Raw genomic sequence first — 26676 nt, 5'->3', positions numbered from 1 at the left:
CTGTCAGTCAGTCCTTTTGAATTTACCAATATTTACCTTCATTACTTGTCCTTGTGTTAGGAGAAGGAGAGCATTATATTTCCTGCTGCGTTTGCCACCCCTCTGAGCAGCCCCAAGCTTTTCATCCTGCTCACATACAAGAGCTGTCCCCATCCCAACACCCGTCTCTCTCCACTTGTGTATGTGTTTGCACGGCAGCGAGGCAGAGCTCAGAGGATCTGGATGAAACTGCAGCATTAATTTACATAACAGAATATTTTCCATGCAACAGAGCTAACAAAAGGCAAGCCAGAACCTTAATAAAATACTTATGAAGCAGACCAGGCTCTACTAATGATTACAAATACTTTTCTTCTGAGAGGAGAAACTTATCCCTCAGCAGGGGCTGGCACCTCAAACCAAACTCGGCTTGTAAAGCTCCGGCTGGGACAGTGATCAGCTGCCCTGAGTGAGACATTTATTTTAGGATAATGCTCCAGAAGACAGCTCATGTGCTAATTAGGCTTGGAATGACTGGGCTCAACAGAGCATTAAGGGTCTAACTAACTAAATCTGATAACCCTGGATTAACCAAGGTCTTCTGCTAAGGAAAGTCTTGCCGGGCGGCGGAGGACGCACAGACCTATAGTAGTGGAGAAAAAGGGAGAGCAAACCGAGATGATCCTTGGCTCTGTACTGGATGAGCAGGTCAGCGTTCCTGGGGATGCACCAGAGGGAAGATCACTCTGCTTTAAATCACTTCAAGCATGTTCAAGAGGGTAGAGGAGACCCCTCAAGACAGTAGGCTTCCAGACCTTTCATTATAGGGCGTGCTCACGTTTGGAAATCTTCTTTCCTGAAGCTGTTGTGTCTTCTCTGTACCAGAAGTCTCAAAGAAGACCACATCTCATATCTACATCATATGGTGAAGAAGAATTTGTCCCTCCTAAGCCCTTACACTGAGATAGGGCTCAGCTCAACCAGGAGGTTTCAAAACTCTGCAACTTCTGTTCTGAACATGTGCTATAAATACGCTGGGTAGTCTTTGTTATTCACACAAATGCCAAGCCGTTTGGGAATATTGCTGGGCTTTAAGTTCAACAGCAAGATTCATGGACTAGTTAATCACAGTATGTGAAAATTATTCCTATTATTAGTTTCAAATAATCCTCCTTAATTCTCTGGAATACTTTGACGTTACAAGCTGGGCAGCACATCAATCACTATCTTCTTTCTCTAGACCATTCATTATTTCATATTATGAATCCTACAGTTTTCCATTTCACACAAATAATTCCAGTTTCTTCAGTCTCTCCAGTTATGAAAGTTTTCCAGGTCTTTGTTCAGGTTCCTGGGCAGTTTCTCAGTTCCCACCAAGTCTGTGGTCATCCTTCTGAGCTGGGGTGACTAATTAATTGCACACACTTTCCCAATCGGTGGTGGGATGCCCTCTGCTTTATGTATCAACATTAAAGGACTCTGTATGATCATTTTCCATTCCTTTTCTTATGTACCTTAACATTTAAATATAGATGTTCATTAGTAAAGTTCCTTATGGCCAGCATGACATCAAAACCATGGCATTTGGTAGTTCAAAGCCAGATAATTTGGAATCTGGCAAAGTACACTGTTGTGGCTATCCTTGTTAAACTCTTCTACCATTTACTGAAGTCAGCATCAAGCTCAAAAACTCCAGGCTTACAAAAAGACTAGCATAGAAGAAACCAAGGGTTTTTTTCACAAATATACATTCTCTGAGGAAAGGAGTTTGTTTTCACTGCCTCTGGAGCTTGTTTTTTGGGGGTTTTGCACCCTCAACTTCCACAAATACTTGGGGTACGTGTGTGGGGAGTTTTACCTGTCTTCATGCAGATTCTCTTTGTGGGCCCTCAAGAGATAACAGCGTCCTCAACATCTGATTAAGGTCTGGACTGAAAGAAATTTTGTCTGGTGAAATTTGCTTATTTAATCAGCGAGGTCTGGTGGCCTGCCTCCATCAAAGAAGATTCTCCTTTTGCTTTTATCAGCAGGCCAAGAGGTTTTTGTGGTTTTTCTTTTTTAACCTCAATTTGTGCCAAGGGGAAAGCAGGCAACAAGATAGGAGACCAAAATACTGCCTGTGGAACATCCTCTGGTAAAGAGAGGAATCACCCCTCTGCACCTCCCGGACAAACACAAACAAGTTGCTTCAGTTAGAAGTATTTCTACACCCTGCAAAACCAAACCATGTCAGCAGCACAAAGCCTGAGAGGGGTCAGTTACAGAGATGGAGGCTTTTTTCTGGGATCTTTAAAGCTTGTGCAGTCACCAGCAGAAGCACAGAGAATAGATACCCCAAGGGATCAATGACTGCTAGTGGTGTCTCAGCAAGCTATGGTCGAAAGTATGCTGAATGACCTGAGATGAGAGTGTTACACCTTTGTGTGATAACCACCTTCATGCCCACTGTTTGTCAGTGCTGGGACATACCTGTTTCTGACAGTTCCTCCTCTCCTCCCCTGTTATCGTGCCATGAACTGGCTAGTCCTACTGTCCTCGGGGATAGAGACCTCTAGGAATGTCTGAGGTCTCTCTGCGCTCACTGCAGCCTCACTTTTCCTCTCCCAAGTCCCCCCTGAAAGGCATGGAAAAGAGGAAACAGAATGAAAGCAAGTGGGAACAAGAAGGCTGTCAGGCTTACAGACACGAGGAGTAGTCACCACCTTCAGAGTGCTTTATACATCCAATAATTATAAATAGCAAGTGTCTGCAGAAATGAAAATGAGGCATATGACATGGAGCTGAGGCAAGACATCTGAGTAAGGAAGATGCTCCCCTCCATGGCCATCACAAGGACTATGACCTGCAGCTGGAGGATAACTCTTAGCAGTAGATTAAGTAAGATGCCACTGAATGTGGGCTAGGGAGAACATTTTGTTGGCGATAGAAAATGACTCAGTGCAGATGCCTGCTGAAGCCCACTTGCTGTTCTTCTGAAGGGTCAAGCTACAATCACTGCTCATGATAAGCCATATTCAGGCAAGAAATCCCTGAAAAGTGGCTGCAACTGTTCATGTGCTAACAAGCAGTGATGGAGAGGGCAGCCACAGCAAGCCAGACCTCAGGGCAGATGTGTCGCTCCTGCCGTGGATCATAAGGAATGAGGCAAAGCCAGGGAAGATACTCAGGGTGGGCCAGAAATATCTTGGGACCAGAGATACGGATTATTTACACCTCCACTGGGTCTTCCTATACGTGGGTTTATGACTTTATCAGCTGAGTTACCGGGAAAGGTCTGAAGGTTGGTCTTCCAGGGGAAAAAATGCAGTGCAAGCAGGCACTGGAAATAGCCTCACTACAAAGAATAACAAATTTTCCTAGCACAATGGTCCAGATGGGTCATTTTCCCTGCTGAGAAGGACATCTGTGAGGACTGCTATGCTATCTGAGGTACAGAGAACACACGTGGCAAGAAGCACAATGCTTGTGTCCTGCTCTTTGCCATGGGAGCCCCAGAGGGGGACCAAAAGAAGGTGCCTTAATAAACAATTTAAGTGAATCAGAAGTACCAGGTAAAAGGAGGCTAAGCAGGCATGTGGTTGCTCCTGTACCAATGTGTGCAGGGCAGAGTGGAGAAAAACCTGCCCACTGCAAGCATTTAGGTCACACTTCTCCAGAAGTAATTGCAGTTGGTGCCAGTTCACCCATCATCAGGCGTGGCTCTGGAATTAAAACAAACCAGTGAGATTAGCCTAACGATGTAGAGAGGACGGACTCCTTGTTCCCTTCAAGAGCAGCACCTGAAGAGCCCATTCCCTGGGGGCCAGAAGGAGCTGAGTGAAGATCAAATCAAGTCTGTGTTAGCCAACACTCAGGAGCACAAGATTTTCCCAGAGTTGACTGTATCACGGTTAACACATCAGCTCAAACACCACATAGATAATTTGAGTTCTCACCCCCCACAAAATACAAATCTTGAAACAACATGCTTTTTTCTTTCCTTGCACAGTTATGCAGGAATGTTCCTGAGCAAAGAGAGCCACAGATGCACAGGTGAGTCTCTTGCAAATCTGGGAACCAGCATGAAGGCAGACTTTCCCAGTCCTGTACCCATCCCTTGTCCATGTGTCCGACCCCTTCCCAAGTACACAGCACACTAGTCTTGGTCTCCTATCCACATTGCAGCTCAGGGCAGCTCATTTGCAAGAGTTAACAACTGCAATCCTTTTTTTTTTTTTTTTTTTTTTTTTTTCCCTATCTAGATGATCGCCTGAACTCATAATCTTCATCTCTGTGTTTCTTCAAGCTCCCCCCACCTGGCAGCTCTACCTATTGGCCTGTTTTTCAATTTCAAGAGCTTTTGGGAACAAAGGCTCTTTCTTACACCGCTCTGCGTGGCACCCGGAGCACTAAGCCCTGACCTCTACACTGCAGTTTCTTGATGTGAATGCATTGCGAACAAAACTGCCCACAGCACGAGTGCCACTGCCACCAAACCACCAGCAGCCTTGCCCAGTGAGAAATATTTGCATGTGTCTGATGGATGGAGAAAAAAACATTATCTGCATATTCCTGAGGTTACAACACAACTGTGGTGGGGAGAGGAAGAGTTCGTGGACAAGCCTGCTCTTGCTGTCATCTTAACAGGTGTGTCCCTGCTTTGACCCACTTATTTCAGAAAATGAATGCTAAAATAATTTTTGTCAAGAGAGAAAACTGGAGCAGAATCAGGGACTAGAGCCATTTTGACAGCCCATTACTTTCTCTTTGGAGACTAACCAACTTCCAGATGAATGCTGCGGCACGCAGGGAGCCTGCTCAGCAGATAACACAACAAATCCCTGCTAAGGCTGGTTACCAACACAGCTGTCATTGATCATTGCTATGGATTTCACCCCCTGCCAGCCAAGCTCCCTCAGCTCCTCCAAGCCTTATCCTGCAGCCTTTTGCATAGCTCTAGGACCGGGTAGCCTTCTGGCTCTTTTGGACCTACAGACCAGGCCACCAGAAGCACTTTATCCACATCAGGATTCATTGCGCAAAGCAGCAAAGGTAGCAGATAAATGAATTTTCCCACCTCCAATGGGATTTTAATAACTACCACAAATACGGGGACATTTTTTTCTCATTTAAATGTGATTCCACAGCTGACAGGGAGGCATCTCCATCTCATATCATCAGTGTCTTACCCACACACAGAGATCTCCGCCTCTCTCACTTTTTCTTTGTGTTTCTTGTGTTTAATCAGTACTCAGGTGCATCAGGACCTTGCCTATTGAGATGAGTTATTGCCCAGAGTCTATGATATAGAAATGACTTTGGACTGAGTATCTCAAGCTGATCCAGTTTACATGAAACAGAAGAGTAAAAAGCAAGCAGCTCTGTGATGAAACCTTTTTGGTTTTCAAAGAGCAGATCTTTGGAATACCAGGCAAAACAGTTACAAAGCCAACAAGAACAAAGAGCTTAGGTAATGACTGCAGAAAAGACTTCGAATATACATAGTAAGTAAAAAAACCATCTGGAATCACCAAGCAAGGTGAGGAAATTAGAATAACAGGGCTCCTGACCAAACTGAATGAATAACCACACCGAGAAGGCTATTACAGTCAAGCAGAGACTTCATCTTTGATACGGTTTTGGCATGAAGAAGAACATGGAAGCTGCGTCAATGACAGGTTAGACAATACAGGGAAAAGAGGGCGCAGAGAAGGAAATGAGCATTTGAAGTGGAAACAAATCCAATGAGATTAATACGCTCCAATCAGAAAGGACGAGATATTTTTGATCCCAGAACAATGAAAAAATCATTGCACGATCACAGCTAACAACAGAGCTTTCGATAAAAACACCCATGAGGAAGAAGAAAGAGAGAAAGGAGCTGAAGCCAGGTGGCTGGCAAATAACAAAGGTAAAGCATGTATCTATTCTGAAAGAGAAAGGGAAGTGACCCATGTTAGATCTATCAGCCTGCCCTTAATACTACATAAGGCTTTCAGAAAACATTGGCAAAGAATAATGAGACTGGAAAATAAACAAAAAATGGGGCAAAACACAACATGGGGCTGCTAAAGGCAGGTTACTGTCCGGCTATCAGGAATAACACCAGAGTGAGACCTTGTCTCACCAGGAGCATCAGACTGCAAGAAAATTAATATCTCTGGGACAGAGAAATTGTTCCTTGCTTGCTACCAGAGCCTCAGGCACCCTGACAGGCAGCAGTGGAGCCATGGGCAGCTGCTTCTGAGTCCACTGCATACTCTCCTAGGCACCTGCATTTTGTGCAATGCAGGTCCAGGCCCTTGGACCCCGGGAACCAGCTGCACTTCATCCCTCCATTTTGCATCAAGGCAGTGAAGAAGATACACAGCAGCGATCTTATCTCCCTGCTGCGAATCATTTCAGCCAGCTCCAGTCACCAGAAGCTCTTGTCCATCTTTTAGGCTCAAGCATCTCAGGGCAGAGATTATCTGTGCACTCTCACGGCTTAACAGATGTTCCTGTAAGAGTGGCACCTACCAGCGAGGCACAGCCTGCACGTCCTGAGGAGTGTTCCCTCCCATGCAGCAAAGCAGGCTGCACCACCTTCTTTTCATTCTGTTACGCAAATGTGGTAAACAGACTGTACACAGATTTTCTTCCAGAGCACGACACAAGTATGTGCATCTGCAGTGATCTACCTCGCTGCATGACCTATCCTCTGATGCACCTATGGATGCACACGTGCTGCTCTTGCCCCCAGCACCTAAGAGGCTGCTCTGCAGAACCACCTCTCCATAGCACAAACACGGTCCAGGAGCTCGTCTCCCTCTTCCCACAACACCAGGAGCACTTCCCAGTACCCACTTCCATCAGGCTGAATGGGACAGAGGCCTGGGGACACAGAGAGGGGGATGGAGGGGAATGGAGAGGGATGGAGAGGGAACAACTGAGAATCTGCAGCAGTGAAATGGTTTCTTCAGACAACTGCTGCAGAAAAGGCTGTGCTGAGGATCGCGCCTGTCTCAACAAACCAGGTGGGGATGCACGCAGGGAACAGAGTGAGAGAGGCTGGAGAATGATACCACAAACAACATATTTACATTCCCTGACCACGAAGCCAGATTTCCTCCCCTGTGCCCTGTGTGTCTCTGACCCACAGCTTTCTGTTCCTCTAGCTCTGCAATGCTCCTCGCACCTGTCTTTTCCGCTCCAAGGTTCCTCTATAGCTCTGCCAAACACTCACCACTTTATCTATATGATCCCTACCATCCTGTGGCACTTGACAGGCCTAAAGATGCTTTATCTGAACTACTCTTGGGTCATTTCAATGCTAAGCTGCCCCAAGCACTCTGCCAAGCTGGCACACTGCAGAAGGGTTTTGTGAAGAGGTTAAATGTGCCAAGCTCACTTATTAGCAGCACTGCTAGGCAAGGCTCTAGGTGTTTGGAGGTTAAAAAAAAAAAATAAATGCAGAAGATCTCTATACTCCCCCATACTCCACACACCCTTACAACACCCATCAATCCAGTCCCTGTATGATCTGTTTCTCAATAGCCAATGTTAATGTCACTTCCATTAACACCACGTTCCTCCCAAACACCTACAATTGCAACCCCACATGCTCAGCATTTTCCATAAGCCCAAAAGATTGCATCTTCTGTTTGCTTATTTACTTACATTACTACATGCCCATGTATACGTTCCCCTACAGCCACGTCACTGCATCGCAGATACCCAAATCATTCCTCCGTACCTTTGCCTTATTGTTCTCACTAACTGTCATCCTGATCAATCCATATCCCTTTCCCATATAGATCCTTCTCTTTGTTCAAGCTCTTCTCCTTTTGCATGTGCAGCAGCAATTTGATGGAAGGATTTGTGCAGGGGGTGGGGGAGGGAAAAGAAGGAGGAAGGCAGGGAGGAGGGAAAAGATGGATTTGGTTATAACAGAACCATGTAATTAAGCTCTAGTAACTGGTACCCAGCCCAGACCACTCATCTCAGTAATTAAAAATAGCAGTTCCTTCATTCTGAGATAACTTTTCTCATCTGATCGGCAAAAAGAGGCAGGGAGAAAGCATTCATTTACACAGCCAGCACAGACACACCCTGGGCAACACAAAGGATTCCAGTCTGCACAGATCCCAGTGTATCATTTTTTAGATGAGCAAAGTTTTACCTGCCACACTATTTTATCCTAATGCCTTCTGAGCAATTGATTTACTCGTGTTAAAAAAGAAGAAAGAACGAATTTGTTTTAAAAAGCCAAAAGCCATAATGACAGCAGCCCTTCCTGCGCTCGCGTCCTTTGTTTCTGCCTTTTCATGGAAATGCTGTCTGTCAAAACAGCTTTTGAGCTGCACAGCAGCATCACCGCCGGGGATGCACAGAGAGTGTGACAGCTCGTGGGACCACAACAATCCGTGTGGGCTCGGCTGTCATGGCAGACACAATGGAGAGCTGTGCGACTGCACCAAGAGAGCACTGTTGGGGAGAAATGCGGATCGCCCCTGCACAACCAGCCCCGGACGTGACAACCGCTATTTCAGAGCCACAATGGACAAACACGCATTCTGCACAGCAATACCAGCCTCTTCACTCCCTTGCATAATTATAATCACGACAGCTCCAAAGCAACGCAGCCTCTGAACAGACAAAGCGATCCTAAAATCTTTAAGCTTCATTGGGTAGCTGGCAATCTCTGCAGAAACAAGCAAGCCAGCCGCTTCACAGGACAATGGACGGTCTGAAAACCATCAGTAAGGCAAACGCCCACCCCGCTCATTTCTCCATCTCACCTTTCCACAGATCCTCTGCTCCCCGTCTCCTCTCCCTGCACACGCTCCGCTCCGGCAGCGCTGAGCACTCTGATTCCAGTGGGCTCCGTGCTCTCTCACCAGGATGCTGTGGGAAACACAGAGTCAATTATTTTTTTTTTGTTACAGCTGCATCCCTGGCAATGCAGAGGGTCTGCGCAATCACATCTCCAATGCTCCTGCTGCTGCTGCTGTGACGTTGCTGCGTGTGAAGGAGCAAGCATGCCCACAGCACAGCCACTCCGGCTTGCAATCAGTCCCTGTGGGACCTCAGACAAGGGAGGGCATAGGAGGGAGCAGAGAAGGAGAGGAAGGGAGAGAACAAATCAGGCTGGAAGATGGAGGATTGATTCTTACAGGAACAGGGAAATCAGGAAGGTAGCAGGAGGAGAAGCATAAAATCAAAGCCTATGCCATAGGACAGAGCTGAAGCATCTTATTAGGTGATGAGCTTGGGTTTCTGATGCTGCATGACTGCAAGCTGTCTGATCTCTTATGGCTTTGTAAATGAAAGCAAAAGGAACCAGACTGCTGTGTTTCTACAATTGATAATGGCAGCCAGAGCCCTTGGCGATAAAACTGCAAAGTAACGCACAGGAGGAGGAGGAGGATGGGAGGACTTAACACTGAAAGATCAGGAAAACTACAAGAAGCTTCTTGAAGCTTCTTTTACATTTCTGTAGTGCATTGTCTTAGAGAGCTTCATCAACAGCACCTACACAGTGTCCCTGAAACACAGTCATCCTCAGAGTGAGAGGCAGCCACAAGCACCTTGACAAGTGTCAAATACCTCACAGTGACAAGATGTCTGAAGTCCAGGCTGTCACAAGGAATCTCAAGCCAAAATCCCAGCAACTCTTAAGCAGAGCCTGTGATTATCATGCTACCCATAACCTGGACTAAATCCTGGCATGCCCACAAAGCAATCCACAGCAGACCCTCCTTCCTGAAACAAAGCATTGCCACCTGCAAAAGGCCAGGCTTTCCTGTTTTCCAAGGCTACATTAAAGGATTTTTTCACCCCCTTCCTTTCACCAAAGGAACACCCTTTCACCAAAGCCACAACCTGTTCCATATGCAAGTCAGTGCAGCTCCTTATGAGGCACAGCAGGGACACGTGTGGCTCCTTTAGGGTTTCTCTTCTGGATAGAAGCTGAAGCCCTCTCCTTCCTCCCCAGTGCAGTAATTTATCTACCTATCTATCTATCTATCTATCTATCTATCTATCTATTTATTTATTCATTTATTTATTTTTGTCACATCTGGGCATAACCACACATCCCACAAACCCAGATGTGTTCTAGGCTGTTTCAGGGGAGATAATCCCAGCACTGGAGCAGCTCCTCTGAGGGAGCCATCCTGGAGGGACATCACTGCCACCATCACTGCTCCCAGTGCCACTGCCCTGTGCTTGGCAAAACAAAAAGCCAAGCATCTGTGGAGGAAGAAGCTCTATGTCCACAAGCCAAAACCCACCTCCAAAACAGAGGGGACAGGCAAGTCAGAGAACAGCTGAAAATGTGACACAGATGCACAGGGCAAAGAAAGGAAGAACCATCAAGGGCCCGATGCACTCAGAATGACAACCAAATAAAACAAATAAAACAAGGCCACACAGTACTTTGAAGAAGCTTCTGCCCCTGGAGAGGTGGATGTAAAAAGCCATGCCAGAAAGACCCACTGAGACCCGTCCTGCTGTGCTGTCAGCGCCAACCAAGGCTGGCTCCAGCAGGCGCCGCCGGCCCGCTCAACCAGAACAGGGAGGAAGGAGGTGGCCAGGCCCAGCCGCGGGCTCGGAGCAAAACAAGGGACGCTTGTTACCCAGGAGACTCGTTCCCACAGCAGAGAGGAGAATGGAAACTATGTCGGTGCCCTCCCCAGTCCTCCGCGGGCCTTGCCAGCGCTGAGGGAGGCGGCAGAAATGCTGGCAGGCTGAGCGCTTGCTCGCCTCCCTGTCCCCACCACGGGACGCTGGCATTGACCGACTGACCAAGGCGAATGCCTCCCTCGAGGGGCAGATCTGCACGCCAAGGCTGATGGAGTCTGGGGCTGTTTTGTTAAAAAAAATAGAGGCAGTAATGCAGCAGGCAAGGGACTCCCTTGGAAACATGACTTTTCAACTGTTTCCCTACATAAACATCTGTGCTCTCCTCCCCATCATGTTTATTCAGTTCAGCACTTTCCCCGTGCTCGTGTGGCCTCAGATATGCCTCTCGCTTATCAAGAAACATTAATCTTATTACCTATATGCATCCCAGTAGGGGGGCAGGGGTTTTGCCATCTCACCTCATTCCCCCTTGCTCCAAAGGGATGAGAAGTGAATGCATGATGCCTTCTCCCACCCATGAACTTCACATGAGGAGACACATCCCCTTCCCAGTGCTGTGCTGCAGCAGAGCTCCCTTCATAGGGAGCCCTGTGTGCTGCACTCATGCTGGGTATGACCCACACGTACCTGCAGCACATTGTTCTCCTGACAGCAACAAGGACATGAACAGAGTGCCACAGGAAAAGAAAAAAAAAAAAAAAAACAAAAAACAAAGCCCAGCTCAATTCTGCCTTGGCAGGAGTATCTTTATCTGCCTTCAAGTACCATGCAGGAATCAGTCACTAAGGTCAGTACTAACCTCATGTACTAACAGGAAGAAACCTTCCCACCTTCACTGCAGTTTCATAGCAAAAGCTGCAAGGACATGCCCAGGCCACAGTGACCTCATTTGTAGAACAGTCACAGGAAGGAAAGACATTACTGCTCTTTCCCATGAGCATCCATGAGCAGCTCACTGCCTTTCCACCTTGCTAACTGTTTGTGGCAGAAATTTGGATCTCTGAGACAAGGCAACCCCATCCACCACCATCCCAGCTGTTTCAGGAATGCCAGACAGAGGGATGTTGGTTGCAGCTGAACCAACAGTATGGTCCTTCTCACCTGGAGCAAGGAGCAACAGAACACACAGGCCATCAGGAAAGCAGGGAGTGCTGTAAACTTTATAAAAAGTCCTCAAAAAGGAAAAAAAAAAAAAATCATTCCTCATTCTTGCAAGCCCTGCTCTTTGAGGTCAAAGAACATTTCTCTCTCAAACACAGAGATCAATACAGGCTAATCGTTACCAATGTGCACTTTACAATTTTTCTATTCGCTGTGAAGTGGGAACAAATATGGGAGTTCTTGAACGACAGGTCAAAAATCCAACCAGACAGAGGAAAGCACACGGTGGTGTCATGCTAGTGCCTGACCTCTCAGTTCCCACATTCTCCCCAGAGGATCACCTATCGATCCCTGCTGAGCCTGCCTTCATAGAATCACAGAATCATAGAGTCATTAACGTTGGAAAAGACCTCCAAGACATCTGGTCCAACCATCCCCTACCACCAACGTCACCCACTAAATCCTGCCCCTAAGCACCACGTCCAACCTTTCCTTGAACATCCCCAGGGATGGTGATGCCACCACCTCCCTGGGCAACCCGTCCCCGTGCCTGACTGCTCTTTCTGAGAAGAAATGTCTCCTCATTTCCAACCTGAACCTCCTCTGGTGCAACTGGAGGCTGTTCCCTCTAGTCCTGTCACTGGTTATCTGAGAGAAGAGGCTAACCCCCAGCTCCCCATAACCTCCTTTCAGGTCGCTGTAGAGAGCAATGGGGTCTCCCTTCCAGAGCAGGTCTCAGGACAGAGGCACAGGAGCCTGTGTGGCTGTGCAAATCACAGACACAATTGTAACAGCAGGATTCACCAGGCACCCACCCCATAGTGGTCTTGCCCCAGCAGGACCTGCATATGGCCCAGAACAGCAGTAGTGATTTATTCAGGGCTAGCAACCCCAGGCAGAGTCACAACTCCAAATCAGAATTTGGCTTGAAATGAGAAAGTTTTGCTGCTTTTTACCACACCCCCCCCCAAAAAAAAAAAGAAAAAAGAATATTTCTTGTTTGCTAACCATTGTCTAACAGAATTAATTCCCAAATTCACTTCTCTGATGTTTAAGAACCTTCTCTAAATTTCTGGCTTATCTTTATGCATGTGTTGCTCACCCCTATTCACTCCTGTTCCAAAAATGATCTTTAACGTCAGCATTCATCCAGACTGTGTTTAAAGTTATATCATCCCATTTCTTTAATCACTTTGCATTAGATAGGCTTTCCATGCTTTGATCATAAGTAACCCTTCTCTGGACATGACCCAGTTTAAATACAGTCTTCAGAGTGTGATGGGAAATGTTGACAATCTTCCAAGCCAGATCTCACCATGCCTTAAAACACAAAAATGTCCCTATTCTCTGGAACAAATAATTTTCTAATATGTCGCAGTGGATGACATTTATCTTTTCATGGCTGCTTACAGTTATCCTGAAGGTCACTGATAGACCCTGGGTTTTTCTCCATCTCTCTCACTTTCCCCAGTGAGCTCCTAGCTGGAGCTGAACTTTTTGTTCATTTCTCATGCACACAACCATGCAAGTTTGAACTACCCAGTTCCTGTTTGTATTATTCCTTAAGGTCATCCCAGCTCTTCCTGCTGAATAACCATAAACTGCTTCTGAATTGATGAGGCTTTTTGACTCTGTGTTTAGGAAACATCATTAGCAATATTATTTTTTAGTGCTCAGAGCGTTAAATAGCTTTTATTTCAGGGCTATTCTGTATCAACAACTTCCCTTCAGACCAGTAGTTCCTCTTTCAACGTTCTGGTTACTCTTCCTTTAGCCTGTTTGCTGCTCATTACCTCTCAGCAAAGGGCATTATTGACTGAAGAAGTCAGAAGTCCACATGCATTCAAGGTGAATCAGGACAAGCACTTGAGAGATCCATTTCAGGTTACTAAACAGATAAAATACAACAGACTTAGCAAATTCCTTAAAAAAAAATGATTATTGAGATATCGTATCTGCTTGTCTTGCTCTCACTCATCACTAGCTGACCACCTGCAACCTCTTGAGAAATAAATACTGGGCTAGGTGGATTCTTCATCCAAATCACTATAGTGATTTTCTTCTTCTGTATACTGAGGTTGAATCCTTCCTAATGTTAGCGGCTGCTGCCTTACTGCCCAGGAATGGAGATGGTTACAAGCTCCATAAAAAGTCACAACTAACAGATAGGGCTAGCTCTGGCATGGCTCCCACTGGGCTGGGCTGAGTTCCACATACCTCAACAATACTGAGATGGCTACGGGAAATCCAAATCCAGCCCACAACCAGCTTGTCTGTCTCCAGTCCCCTGCAGCCCAGGATTCCAGTATGCTCATACTGTTCCTCCAGGAGAGAGCTACTATCAGCATTTTACATGTGGGAGACCAGGGCAAGAAGGAGATTTGAATCCTTGGAAAGCTGTGGGGAAGGAAGAATTGATCCAAGAATGCCAGTGCCCATCTTTCAGCCCTAATGCTCAGCTCTCCCCATGCAGGAGAGCATGAAATAGGCAAAGAAATAGGCAAACATTTTTAGACAGAGGGAAATCAGGACAGAAACAGTGGAACAGTTCCTGAATTTCTGTCTGTAGTCTCAGCTTCATTCTGATAAACAAAGCTCAAAAAGCTGTACAGCATACTTTAAATTAAAGCAAAACCTGGATGTAACTAATGCACCCTGAGATTGCAAAGTGCCTGAAGGAGGAGCTGAGCTGGAACAGCAATGCTGTTTCTTCAAGCATGTACTCAAATATTGATGATACACTGACTGGGAATAAAAACTCTTTCACCAATCAAAACATTGGCAAAGAAATAGAAGGGGTATTGTTACCAAAAAAAGATACACCTTTTAATCTGACAATCAACCACCTCATCTGAGCAGCCCATGTTAACAACGGATATGAAGGTGTTACTGGTTTCACTTCTGTTAAAATCAATTTTCAAAAATGGGAACAATCCTGTCTCTACAGCACAATTCACCTAAAGCACTTTAATACATTTTCACCATAAACTATGAGTTCCCCAATGCCATGAAGAAAGTCCTAATTTCCTACATTATATGTCGAAGCTGGTTGGCAGCCACAGTTCTGCTGTACTCATTGCTTCATATTCTGACCGCAAATAAAAATTGTGTACTTCCAGCTCAGCAGCTGAGAAACTGCAGGGCTGAGCTGAATCTGTGGAGCCCTGAGACGGTTTGCTGTCTGCACACTAAGCACAACCAGAGACTGCTGCGTACACAGCAAGCATTGCTCAAGAAAGGTGGCTGCTTCTGGTTCCCATGATGTACACCGAAGTGACATTTCCTTCCCTCTGCAGGGGAATCGCCTGGCTGGCTCCAAGTGAGGGTGGCTGCACTGCAAACAAGCCTCTGCTCAGAGGCAGTAAATGGGTGGGATGTAGCACAGCAAACAGGAAAGGGTCAAGCAGGAAAGGAGAAAAACGTCACTCTTGGACACAAGAGAGGCCACATCCAAGAATGGAAAAAGCCTCCTGTTTTAGTACTGAGTCATAAATATTCCAGTTTTCCAAGGCAACAGCAAGTATGAAGATTGCTCTGGATTTCACGCAGAAAACCCACACTCGCCTCCCTCTGCGCATGCCTGTGCACTTCTCTGCCATCGCTGCTCAGAGCAACAACAAAAGCCAAGCACGGAGAGCTGTCAGCTCACCACAAAGTGTTCCAGCAGATCTCCCCACTCTCAAACACTCCCACCTTTACCATGAAACCCAGGGATCACACAGCTACCAGCTGATTTATTAGATGCGTGATATTAATTTTGTTTATACTGCTTTTTTTCCTAAGGTTGTACATTTATCACCCAAACCTGACATGCTCTGAAGTGATACCTGCCCCAGCTTGCTATGTTTTAATGCTAAATAAAGCAACCCTTAGTACTTCTGCAAGTGCTCTGATTAGAAGAGACCATTGAAGGTACACCCAAAACCCGTCCCTCAGCAGCAACACAGAAGCACATGAGTGGCAGATTATAAGACGCCAGTGCCACACAGAAGACTGCATGTGTTCATGGACACCCACATCCCAGTAGGTTCTTAGAAAAGCTGCAAAGAGGAGACAAAACACTTAAGGGGGAGCTGTTGAAAACGTCTGCTAAAAAGCCCGTGTATCGCAGGCTTGTAACTAAATCCTGGAGACTCAGTCCACCTCTCGGGCATTTAACCAGCTGACTGAAATGGAGTGGTCGTCTCTTAATCTTTGTCTGTACCATCTGTTTGCTGAAGGGAAAAGGTCTGTACATAAACAGCAAATGGACATAAATTATAATCATTACCATGACACCTCACCCAGCACAGACTGCACATCCTCACCCATAATCATCATGCATGACCTGCTCATTCAGAAGGGATTTGTGGTTACCATAGATCACAGGCTGAACTTGAGTAATAGTGGCATTTTGCTTTGAAGCAGACAAACAATAAGTCCGGCTGTGTGGACAGGCATGCCATACGCAAGACATGGAGTAATCTTCCTTCTCTACCCAACATTGGTACGTGTCCCAGCTTTCCAACAGCCTGGCAAAAATATAGACAAACTGGTGACAGTTTAAAGACAGCAACAAAAAACAGAAAGGAGTAAAATGCAAAGCAAGTGGGTTAGCTGTCTGTAGAAAACTAGGGGGTACATTAAAGCAGTTCTGAAATGCATAAAAGGCTGCTGCCAAAAACAAGTTAATAAGCCATTCTCCACATCCCAGGGCAACAGGAATAGGCTGCCTGACAGGCAGTGAGGGAAGTTTAGGTTAAACACCAGTAATGACAGATAAAACATTCATTATTCCACCAAAAAAAGACAGCAGTCAGGAGATAAGACTGGTTTTCTTCATACTATGCATGGTTCTGTGTGTCTCAGAAGCTCTTTGCTTTACTTATTTAGAGGTAGGCATTCCTGCTGGTTTTCATAAGCCCTTAGTGTGAGAAATTGGAAAGGTGTTTTTTTTTTTTTTTTTTTGTCTGGGTTTGCTGACAAAGAAATGCCCAACTCAGGATCCTGGTCAACTCTGTGTGCCACAGCAGTAGGGGAAACTGAAGAAGGGAAGGTGCAGGACTGTAAAGACATGGGATGCAGCAGTGATGTCTCAGTCCCTGGGAGCTTCTCAAGAGAGGTGAGATGAAGAAACATGAGGAATGGCATTGTCTGAGTAACCTATGCCTGGGTTAGGAAGATGTAATTGCATGACTTCTGGAGGTCTTATTCTCATATGATTTCTGTTTGACTCAGAGGACCAGGAAGCCTCTAATGCAGGATTAAAAGCATAGAGCAGTTTATTCAGGTAGAATACCTGGCAAAAGAGAAGTATGCTTCTGGAAAGACACAGCAAACCTACAGGTGAAGACTGAGAGTGTAAAAGCATCCCATGCCAGCTGATCCAGTAGCTATTAAAAACATGCTCGAGTTTGTTTTTTCTAAACGGAGTAAGTTCAATAACAGCTTTCAGCCAGTGGATTCATCCTCGTTTCATCCACCACAGTGAAGAGACATTGCTCATAAATTTGGTCTTGTTGAAGGTGACCCTTGACCACAGCTGATAACCCTCCTAACTTTCTCTTTGGTGATTATGACTTCTTCCCATCTATAGGGCAGGCTGTACTGGACTGCCAATCAGCTGCACTGTAGGTCCCCGTGTCAGGTCAGCCCGTGATTAAACAACCCTTTGGCTTTATGTGCTTACAGGTGTATGCTTAATCAGGACAAAGTCTAATCTGCAGCATCTAGCTGCAGTGTGGCCAGTTGTGCAAGGCCTGCGTCCTCTGCACACACGTTCCACCCAGCAGGCAGCCGTCCTTGTGCAGACAGGCACACGAGCACACAGAGCCAGACCTGGGAGGTATGTGTCCATGCACTGTGTGCAGCAATTTTGGTCAGGATGGAAAAAGACCCACGGCGAAGGAAATGCTATAAAGGGGATTCAGGTGTGGGAGGAAATCCTGATGTGCTCTTTAAAATAGAAAGGAAAAGCTGGTAGAGGCAAAGCCTGGGCTCACACAGTGCCCGTGACCTGGTGTTGGTGGCAAAGCAGGTCACAGGAGACTCCTGACAATCTCATTGAGTTTCAACTGCAGTAGACAGACTGAAATAGGGCTCTACCCTCAGGTGAGGTAGCCTAAAGAGACGGTGCATGATGCTCTGTGATGCTCACCAGGGAGATATCTTAGCACTTCAGGAATTGCTGGAAACTGTGGTGTGGTGCTCTAGCACCTCACAGAAACACATCAGCAAACAGCCAGCAAAGAGGTGCTTCAAGATGGCAAACAAGGTCTTGTGTCCCCATGCATCCCAGACACATTCCAGCCATGGGAACAAGAGCATACCAGGGTGGAAAGAGCGCTGAAAGTGCCCTCAGGAGCTCCGTAATGATAATACACGGTGCCTTGGCTCAGACCTAATAATAAACAGCAATGATGATGACTCAGAGACCTCATATGTTGGCTGGACATGGGAGAGGAGCAGGAAGGAGCAGAGGAATAGAAGAGAAGGATGCCCCTGATTGAAGGTTAGCCCAGAGCAGGTTATTCTGCCTCACAATATCTGGAAAAAAAAAAAAAAAAAAAAAAAGGAAAAAAAAAAAAAAAAAAGAGGAAGACGCTTTTCATCTCTGTCATCTCTGTAATATTTTTCCACCTCTGGACAGTTCTGAAGTCTGTACTTTCAGTGCACTCCATTGAATGCAACCCTTAAGAAAGCATTCCAACCAGTGCACAACCTCATCAAGAGCCTTAGCAAGGAAAAGAGAAGGAAAAGAGAAGCCCAGCTAAATGGCCAGAAGGGGAGGAGAGCAAGTGAGAGCTGGGCACAGTAGATAAGACAGCCAGAGCCAAACCACAAGCAGCTGCTGTGCTCTCACCAATTCTCAGTGCAACGGCTGGAGAAAACTCCTGGCCACCATGTTCTAGCAGGACCCTTCCTCCATCCCAGGGAACACCGCCAGGATTAGTATCCCCACATCAGAAGAGGTGAAGCATGGAGTGACAAGCAGCAGTTGTGACCTTTTCAGCAGTTTTTGCATGCCCGCTGCTTTCACAGCAATTTTCTGTATCAGCTTAAAATAAACCCAGTCCTTCAGAAAGTAATGTATTTAGAGATTGCAGAAGTATCTGGCCCTTCCTCTTCAAAGCCAAAACGAGCACAGATGTATCTGGAGATACAAATACGGAGGTCTAGGAGCTATAAGGAGGGATTAATGTTATAGTTCTGTTTCAGACACTGAAACAGAAGTGTGGTCTCCTTGCCCACGACACATCTGCCTTCAAATCAGAGCAGATAGGTTAGCCCAAGCACTGCCCCATGACTGCAGCATGTCTCCGCTCTTTTCCTCTTCTTCCATGCAGAAGGCTCCACATATTAAGCCACATCACAGCGTTATTATTAGACCAGCAGAGCTACAACACCTGTCTACAAGACTGAGCGTCTTCTGATGGGGCTCCTCTGAGCACGAGCCCTCCAAGATGCATTTCTATGAGCTCTGGGCTCCATACACAAAAATGCAGGGGGGTCTGCTGCTCTGGCCCACATGTCCTGAAAACAGGAGAGAGGCTGATGCTCCAGCAGCCTGAGAGCAGGAGAATTACATACCTAGCACAGGATTTGAGCATCAACAGGCAAAACCCAGCCTGAGGGTAACAAACTGCAGCTCTCAGCTCCCCAGTGGGATGGGGAGCTCTTACATAGCCCCAGGAGCACAGCTCCCCAGAATCTCTGCAGTCTCTGCAGACGGGTCTGGTTTCCAGTTAGAGGCACCAACCAGCCCATTAAAAGGGCAGAATTTTGCAATTATTTTTCGTGGTTATATGGATAGCAAGGATGTCCGAGCTATAGATGTTAATTCTACATATAGACATAATTCGACATAATTTAATATGCCTTCTACAACTAAACCAATCTCCAGCTCAGCATAAGCCTAATATAGGGCCAGAATGCCTACATATGCCACTGCTATGGCACAAGACATTGGAGGAGCAGCTAGATCTGGACAGTGGCAGGCAGCTGGCAGCAGGTTAACCCCTCCTGGCATCTCCTCCTGATATTGTGCCTGCCATTAGACCCAGAGATAATGCACAGGACATGCAGGGAAAGCTCTGTAGCAAATAGCCTAATTAGAAGTGCAAGTCTCACATCCTCTTGGGGAACAGCAGATCTGCTGAAGGTCAGCATCCCCTGTGGTCAGCACGGCAGCAAGGACAGGGAAGCAGCAGGAGCCCTGCTGGCCCCCCTCTGCTGCACCCACCCAGGAGCCAGGGCTCTCTATGAAGAGCCCCAAAACACCATCCCCGAACCGACGCCAGCATTTGGGCAGGGCTTAGCGTTATTTTTAACACTTGTGCACATACCTCTTTGGATGAATCCTGCGAGAAGCTTGTCACCAAAATAGTATGCTGTGGGCACTATTTATACACCCACTGGCAGCAGAGCAGGGTGCGCAAAGGAGGGAAGGTTGGAAGCCCCCCCCCCTCCCCTCCTCAACTGTTAGGAACTGGGGGTGCAGGGGGCCCTAAAACAGGTTTTGTTACTCGGGTCAGTCCTCAGAAGGAAAGCATCACCTGCAGAAGGCCCCCAGGGACAACAGCAGCCTCAGGCCTTTCCATAGCAAAGCACACCACCTTCAGTGACTAAAGGAAAAAGAAGATACCCTTTTGAGACTATTCAGGGAAAGGAGGCTCTTCCCTTGTCTAATTTTATATGGTTATTCTAGAAGATTTGCTTCTCTCTTGCCATTTCCATGCCTACTGAAATTCCTTGGTTTGTGTCTTCTGTGAGTCTCTTCTCCCTCTGCCCTTCTCCCAGGACACATCCAGACTGCTCCCTACTTCCAAAGTGACCCTACTGTCACCTGGAGAAGCAGGTGACACGACTTGTAGAAAATGCACAGGGTGCAGCACAGGAAGAGAGAAGAGAGACAGGCTCTGGGGTATCAGAACACCATGCTGGAGCAAAAAGGGAGACAGGGTTTGATTTTCCAGTGTATAGGTAAAAACAAGGTGGATGTATGCGTTTTGTTCCCGTGTAGCAGCATACCGCCTGGTCATCAGAGCCACAGCAGAATACAGAATCAAACCAGATATGCACTGCTCCTTGGAGCACTCTCTCCAGGTGGGACAGGACAGATCACACCCCTTTTAGCAGAGCAGCTGGAAGGGATCAGCTCCTACCTTGCCAGACACAATCTCCCCAGATGTCAGGCTCAGCTCGCTGTGGCCGGGAGTCGGGCACGGCAGCAACTGCATGAGAGCAGCAGGAGGAACACAGCACACCGAGCCAGCGATCATCCAAAGCAAACACAGCTTGTCCCCACGCTGTCCTGGGGATCAGTGAGCCTGGCTGGGGGGAAACTCCGCAGGCAGCCCCCCCTGTTGCTGCAGGATGGTGGGGCGCACTGACAACATGCTTCTTCCAGGCAGGAGCTGGCTCAGGGACTCCTCCAGCCACCAGTCACCTGCCTCTCCTCGGGGACAGAGGTGCCAGGGTGCTCGTCTTGCTCCCTGAGCAACTGGGCAGGAGAGACGAGTGAGGGCTGCGGGCTGCCGGCCATGCAAGAGCCGGATTGCTAATGAAAGCCCCAGTGTAAATACAGATGCCCTCTGGAGAGGACTACGGCAGCAATGCGGCTCGTGTTACAGAGAGCCATTTACAGCGAGCTCAGAAAGAAGGCAGTGTGATGGGGCTGTGCCGCTGACCCCACTGCCGGCCTGCTCCCGCAGCGGGATGGGAGGGCAGCTGCTGGACATGGGGACGCCCAGCTCCATGATCCTACAACTCCAGGCACAGCAACTGCTAGCAGGAACACAGTTTTCCACCCTACACCCAACACGAGATACTCCAGCCCCACACCTCCTTGGCACATGCTGCTCCAGTGGCACATCATGGCTGGGAAGAAAAGCATTGCTCCATCTGTGTGTGTGTGTGAGGCCAGCTTGTGGGGCAGCAGTCCACCCTCACTGTCCATCTCCCCATGCATAGGGGCTCCCCAGTCACTGGGATTTACCCAGTTCACTGCCTCTGGCACCTCCTGCTAGGATTCTTCTTTTCCCTCCCATTTCAGGGTAATTTATCAACCGGATTGCAGCTTGGACCAGATAAGGAAGATGGGGAGGATAGGGACCAGCTCAGCAAAGCAGCAATGTGTCACGGGGTTTGGGGGCTTTGCTTTTTGTCCCCACAGCTGGAAACTGCAGTAGAGGGGTTTAGCAGGTTTCAGCTACCACCCACTAAAAGACCTCAGCAAGAGGCTGAGCAGGAACTGTTTCAGGGTGCATACCACAGCGGGCACAGCCTATTTTCAGTACGCCTGATGCCAGACAGGCACACAGCTCACATCAGGGACCTCTGGGAGTCACCAGTGACAAAGAACAGGGAGCCCACAGAGTTCGGTAGCAACTGATGGGTATGCTGTAAAGGCTGGGGAGATCTCCTCTGAAAAAAATACCATCTAGCCTCAAAAGAAGAAGGTTGAAAACAGCTGACTTAGGTCAATCACATCGGTGAATACTGTTAACCTAGCTGTAAGGAGGGCACAGGGACCCCAGTGTAACAGGTCTATGTGCTGGTGATGCCTACAAGCATGGCCCAGCTAGCCAGGCATTAAGTCAGCCCAAAATATTCCCTATTGACGAGAGCAGCCTGGCTGCATCACCTGCTGTCTCCTGTCCCCAGTAAACAGGGGAAGGACAGTTGTTGAGGTTAAAACTCCTTGCTCTGCACCTGCTGATATCTCTTCCCCAGGCTACAGTGAGCAAGGTGCTTTGTGCTTTTCCCCTCCACCACGGCACAGCCCAGCTGTGTTTGGGATGGGATGCTCTCCCAGCTCTGGCATGCTCTTGCACAAAAATAAAGGGAAAACTTCATGACGTAACAACAGTAGATCTGGTGCCAGGTGCCAATCCCCAAGTCTGTCAGAAACAAACTGAAGACAGGACTGGGTCTTCAAGGACCTGTTCATCAATAGGGGCTCCCCAAAGATGCTGCCTCTCCAAACATGATGAGCCTTCATGATTTATTCCTGCACAGTGACAGACTGGCTCACTGCTAAGCAAGACAACACCGAAGCCATGTCTTCAACCAAGTGGCTTATGCAGCTGAAGTGGTCTCAGCCAGTGAATGGCTAACCTCTGGATAGTCCCAAACAGTTTTAAAACCATTCACAACAACCCAGGCTCAAATAAAGCAGCTGAGAGTGTTTAGATCAAAGCTGCAGTACGGCTTACAGCATCGGCAGCAACTGCAGTCCTGCCGAGGCACAAGTGATAGCCCCGCAGCACCCACAGCCTGCCACGACCACTGACCTCGGCTGGGGAATACTGGCTGCAAGCTCTCCCCTTTGCCTTCAGGAAGGTGATACCCACAGAAGATGGGGTTTAGGCATCTGCACAGCCTGGCCTCGTTTTGCCTTGGAAGCTGCTCCTCCCTACAAGCACTGCTCCACCTTGGTCTGACCTGCTGCCCACGGTCGCTGGAGGAATCCAGGCAGTACCAGAGAGGACAGGCACGGTCAGCATCGCTTCGTGGGAGTTTACTTTCCCAGCTCTAGTTGTGTAAGATCTCAAGCAGACCACCACCCCGTCCCGTGCCTCAGTTTCCCCGCCTGTGAAAGAAGCACCATAACACTTACCAAGCTCCTGCAGCCGTTGTGAAGTTAAGTTCATCACGGGACGCTTGCAGCCTGGAAATAGTTACAAGCATTCTGCAAAGCTCATTTTCCACCCCTAAAGCAGGCTCCTTGTGGCTTTCCCAGGCGCACACACCACTGCTCTCAGCTTCCTTCGCCCTCACCAAGACATGTAGGCAGCAAAGATCCCCATCGGCCCCGAAAGCAGGAGCTGGGGTGCCTCTCCCAGCTGTGCCCAGGCCATCTGCCAGGCAGGAATGCAGAGTATCAGCTGAGGGCTGGAGAAGAGCTGTCAAGGCAGCGGAAGGGCTGGGGCTGCACCATGCTGGAATTCCAGCAACGTGCAAGCACCCGCCCGCCCGCCCCAGGATCGACTCCTCCCTGCCCCAGACCGGGCTGAATCACTGGAAATACCAAAACAATGATGAGGTCACGTTCCCCAAGCAAGGAACCAGAGCCAGATATAGAGGCAGGGAGAAGCATGCTAAAAAGGGACTCGATGTACAGGCTGGAGGCTCTGGCAGACAGGCACCCCAGGCATTTGTCTCGTTTAAAAACAGCTTGAGGCTGCCAAGAGGCTTTTTTTTTTCTTTTTTCTTTTTTTTTTTTTTTTTTTTTTCTCTCTCTCTCTGCGGGGAGCAGGGAGCTGGGCAACGCTACAGGGGCTTTAAACTCTTTATGTGGCCCACTGAAAGAGGCACAAACGTTGGAGTGCATAGATTTGCATTCAGCTCTTTACAAGAATTAGGCAGAAGTAAAATTGTGACTCAGTTCCACGTCCAGCTTCCCCCAAATCTCCATCTTGCTGTGATGCCAGACTCAGGCTTTGGCAGCTAAGAATCCACCTGCAACAAGCTGAACAACAGACAAAAATTGCATGACCATTGCTGTCTGGTTGCTTTTTCTACAGCCTCAGCCAGCTTCCACAGAAACAAAACATTGGTTTGGTAAGTTTTCAGTGGGGTGAGCAGCAAAATAACAGCAGCTCCTGCTAGTGCTCCTAAAAGGAGCATCTCAGGCATTCTGCCATTAGCAAGGCAGTGCATTTCCAGCCCTTCCCAGTTCTCAGTGGAGGGAGGCTGGAGATATTTACTACTGAGATGGTGGAGGAAATTACAACACAACTTGGAAAAGATGGAGGAGTTCACAAGCCTGCTCTTTGCCCTTTCTGTAGGGCTGGATATTTAGATGGATAACACAAACACCCAGCACTATATGAAGACGAGGCTGGAAGAATCCAGACTTTGTTCCATCAGGACATAAATCAGATCCTAACCAGAAGCCCATGGGAACAGAGATAGGAGCCATCACCTCGCTCCTCTCCTGGTTGGGCAGCAGTGGCTGGCTAAGCTGGTGTGCTCTCTGTAACAGCCACAGCCCTGCCTGGCACACTGCTGTGCCTGCACCAGTCTCTTCCATCTGCAAGTGCTTTCAGATTTGCTAAAAAAAAAAAAAAAAAAAAAAAAAAGAAAGATATTAGAAAATTTGCAGTGTGAGGTCCCTCCCCTAGGAGGAGGAAGGGAGGGAAGGAACCAAGGCTGGGACTCAGCAGTCACTGTGCAATGATGCAGTATCATACCCCCTGCTTTGACATAAATCATTGTGGCATCCTCTGGGAGAAGCATTGCTCCAGGGACATCAGCTCGGCTTGGCTGAGACACGAGCATTACCAAATCCATCCCAGCTTCTTCCAGGGCAAAAGCACTGCTGTGCTGCAGGGCAAACTGAGACCTATGTGGCTCCCCAAGGCAAAGGCTGCGGGTGTTGCTGCCACCAGCTCCTCCAGCCAAAGGCACCACCAGGACTCCCACCACCCCAGCCAGAAATCGCTCCTCCGCCTCTGCCTTCCCTGCAGAGCAGTGACAGAGGAAAGGAGTGACAGGAAAAGGCACAGACAGGCGTTGCCCTTCCTCTGATAGACTGGAGACCACGGTGGAGCGGGGCAGACTGGCTCCCAGCCTGACAGAGGGAGCCAGCAGAGGACTGCAGCAGGTAGCACGTCACCAGGAAGGTATTTCTAGCAGCCTGTGCTGCCCCATCTCACTGGGATCCCCCACTGTGGCCTGGTGCAGGGAACTGTGGAGCTTTGCATGGTACTGCTCTGATGCTAACTGCTGGTTCATGCTCTGCTCTGACCCTCCCAGCCCCTCACCCCATTGCAGACACCTGACGGACACACCACAGGCTTTACCAGGCAGAAACTCAAAGCCATGTGTGTGGCAGCACAACCGTGGCAGCAGTAGGATGGCCACGCTCCTCATCCCAGCACACCAAATCCGTGCTCACACGCTGCCATCTGAACCTTTTTTTTTTTTTTGCCCTGGCACTTGTGGGGGACCCAGGTGTGGTTTGAACCAGCCACCGTGACACCAGCCAACACGAAGTTCTGCTTGCAAAGGACACCAGTGAGTCACCCATGAGATAAACTACCATGGTGCTTGTGCAGTTTTTTAAGCAGAAAATTCTGAAATCTCAAAGTAGTTGTTTTAGCAGACAGGCTGATGGCATCCTAAGGCAGTGTCCTTCAAAAACAGCCTTTACAGCCTGGCCCAGGCAGAGATAGTGGTGTCAGCAGAGCATTTGTGAATGGGTGCAGAGAAGGGCGATGAAGCTGGTGAGGGGCCTGGAGAACAAGTCCTACGAGGAGCGGCTGAGGGAGCTGGGCTTGTTCAGCCTGGAGAAGAGGAGGCTCAGGGGCGACCTTATCACTCTCTACAGATACCTTAAAGGAGGCTGCAGCGAGGTGGGGGTTGGTCTGTTCTCCCACGTGCCTGGTGACAGGAAGAGGGGGAATGGGCTTAAGTTGAGCCAGGGGAGTTTTAGGTTAGATGTTAGGAAGAACTTCTTTACTGAAAGGGTCGTGAGGCATTGGAACAGGCTGCCCAGGGAAGTGGTGGAGTCACCATCCCTGGAAGTCTTCAAAAGATGTTTAGATGTAGAGCTTAGGGATATGGTTTAGTGGGGACTGTTAGCGTTAGGTCAGAGGTTGGACTCGATGATCTTGAGGTCTCTTCCAACCTAGAAATTCTGTGATTCTGTGATTATCCATGGCACGAGATGGTTCAGACAGGTCTTGAGGAGGACACACGCTGCCCTCCCTGGCTCCACTGAGTGTTCAGTAGAAGAGCAGAGCCCAGCACAAGGTGTAAGGACTGTGAAGATGCTCAATACATACCAACCCCGGACACAAGATATGGAAACCAATATTCCCAGTCCAGGCAAGCACACAGAAGAATAGGAAGATAGGGAGAAACTGTGGGCTTTGGATGAGCAGCAGCTATCACAAGCAAAACCCCAACTAGGCTTCTTGCTCCAAAATCAGAGGAACAGAGACCTATACTCAGGAAACACCTTTGCAAGTATCCTTTGGTGAAGAACTGGGAATTATGCGTTCA

General features: G+C 48.0%; 1 protein-coding gene across 5 annotated transcripts in view; it reads right to left on the bottom strand.

Annotated features, from left to right (window-relative positions):
• RUSC2 (RUN and SH3 domain containing 2) overlaps positions 1-26676 on the bottom strand; it is a 53722-nt gene that overhangs the window by 23231 nt on the left and 3815 nt on the right. For 3 of the 5 annotated variants that reach the window (XM_084304910.1, XM_084304914.1, XM_084304913.1), the window contains exons 1-2: positions 23285-23467; positions 8739-8844 (exon numbers count right to left, since the gene is read on the bottom strand). The exons of 1 other annotated variant lie outside the window; for it this stretch is intronic. The gene's annotated coding sequence lies outside the window, so the exon portion shown is untranslated. Of the gene's footprint in view, positions 1-8738; positions 8845-23284; positions 23468-26676 lie in introns of those variants that run through there. One more of the 5 variants, XM_084304911.1, reaches the window with a different exon arrangement.

This window comes from Netta rufina (assembly GCF_964035555.1).
Source record: "Netta rufina genome assembly, chromosome: Z".
NCBI classification, from domain to species: Eukaryota; Metazoa; Chordata; class Aves; order Anseriformes; family Anatidae; genus Netta; species Netta rufina.
This window is presented reverse-complemented; position numbering and strand designations above follow the sequence as displayed.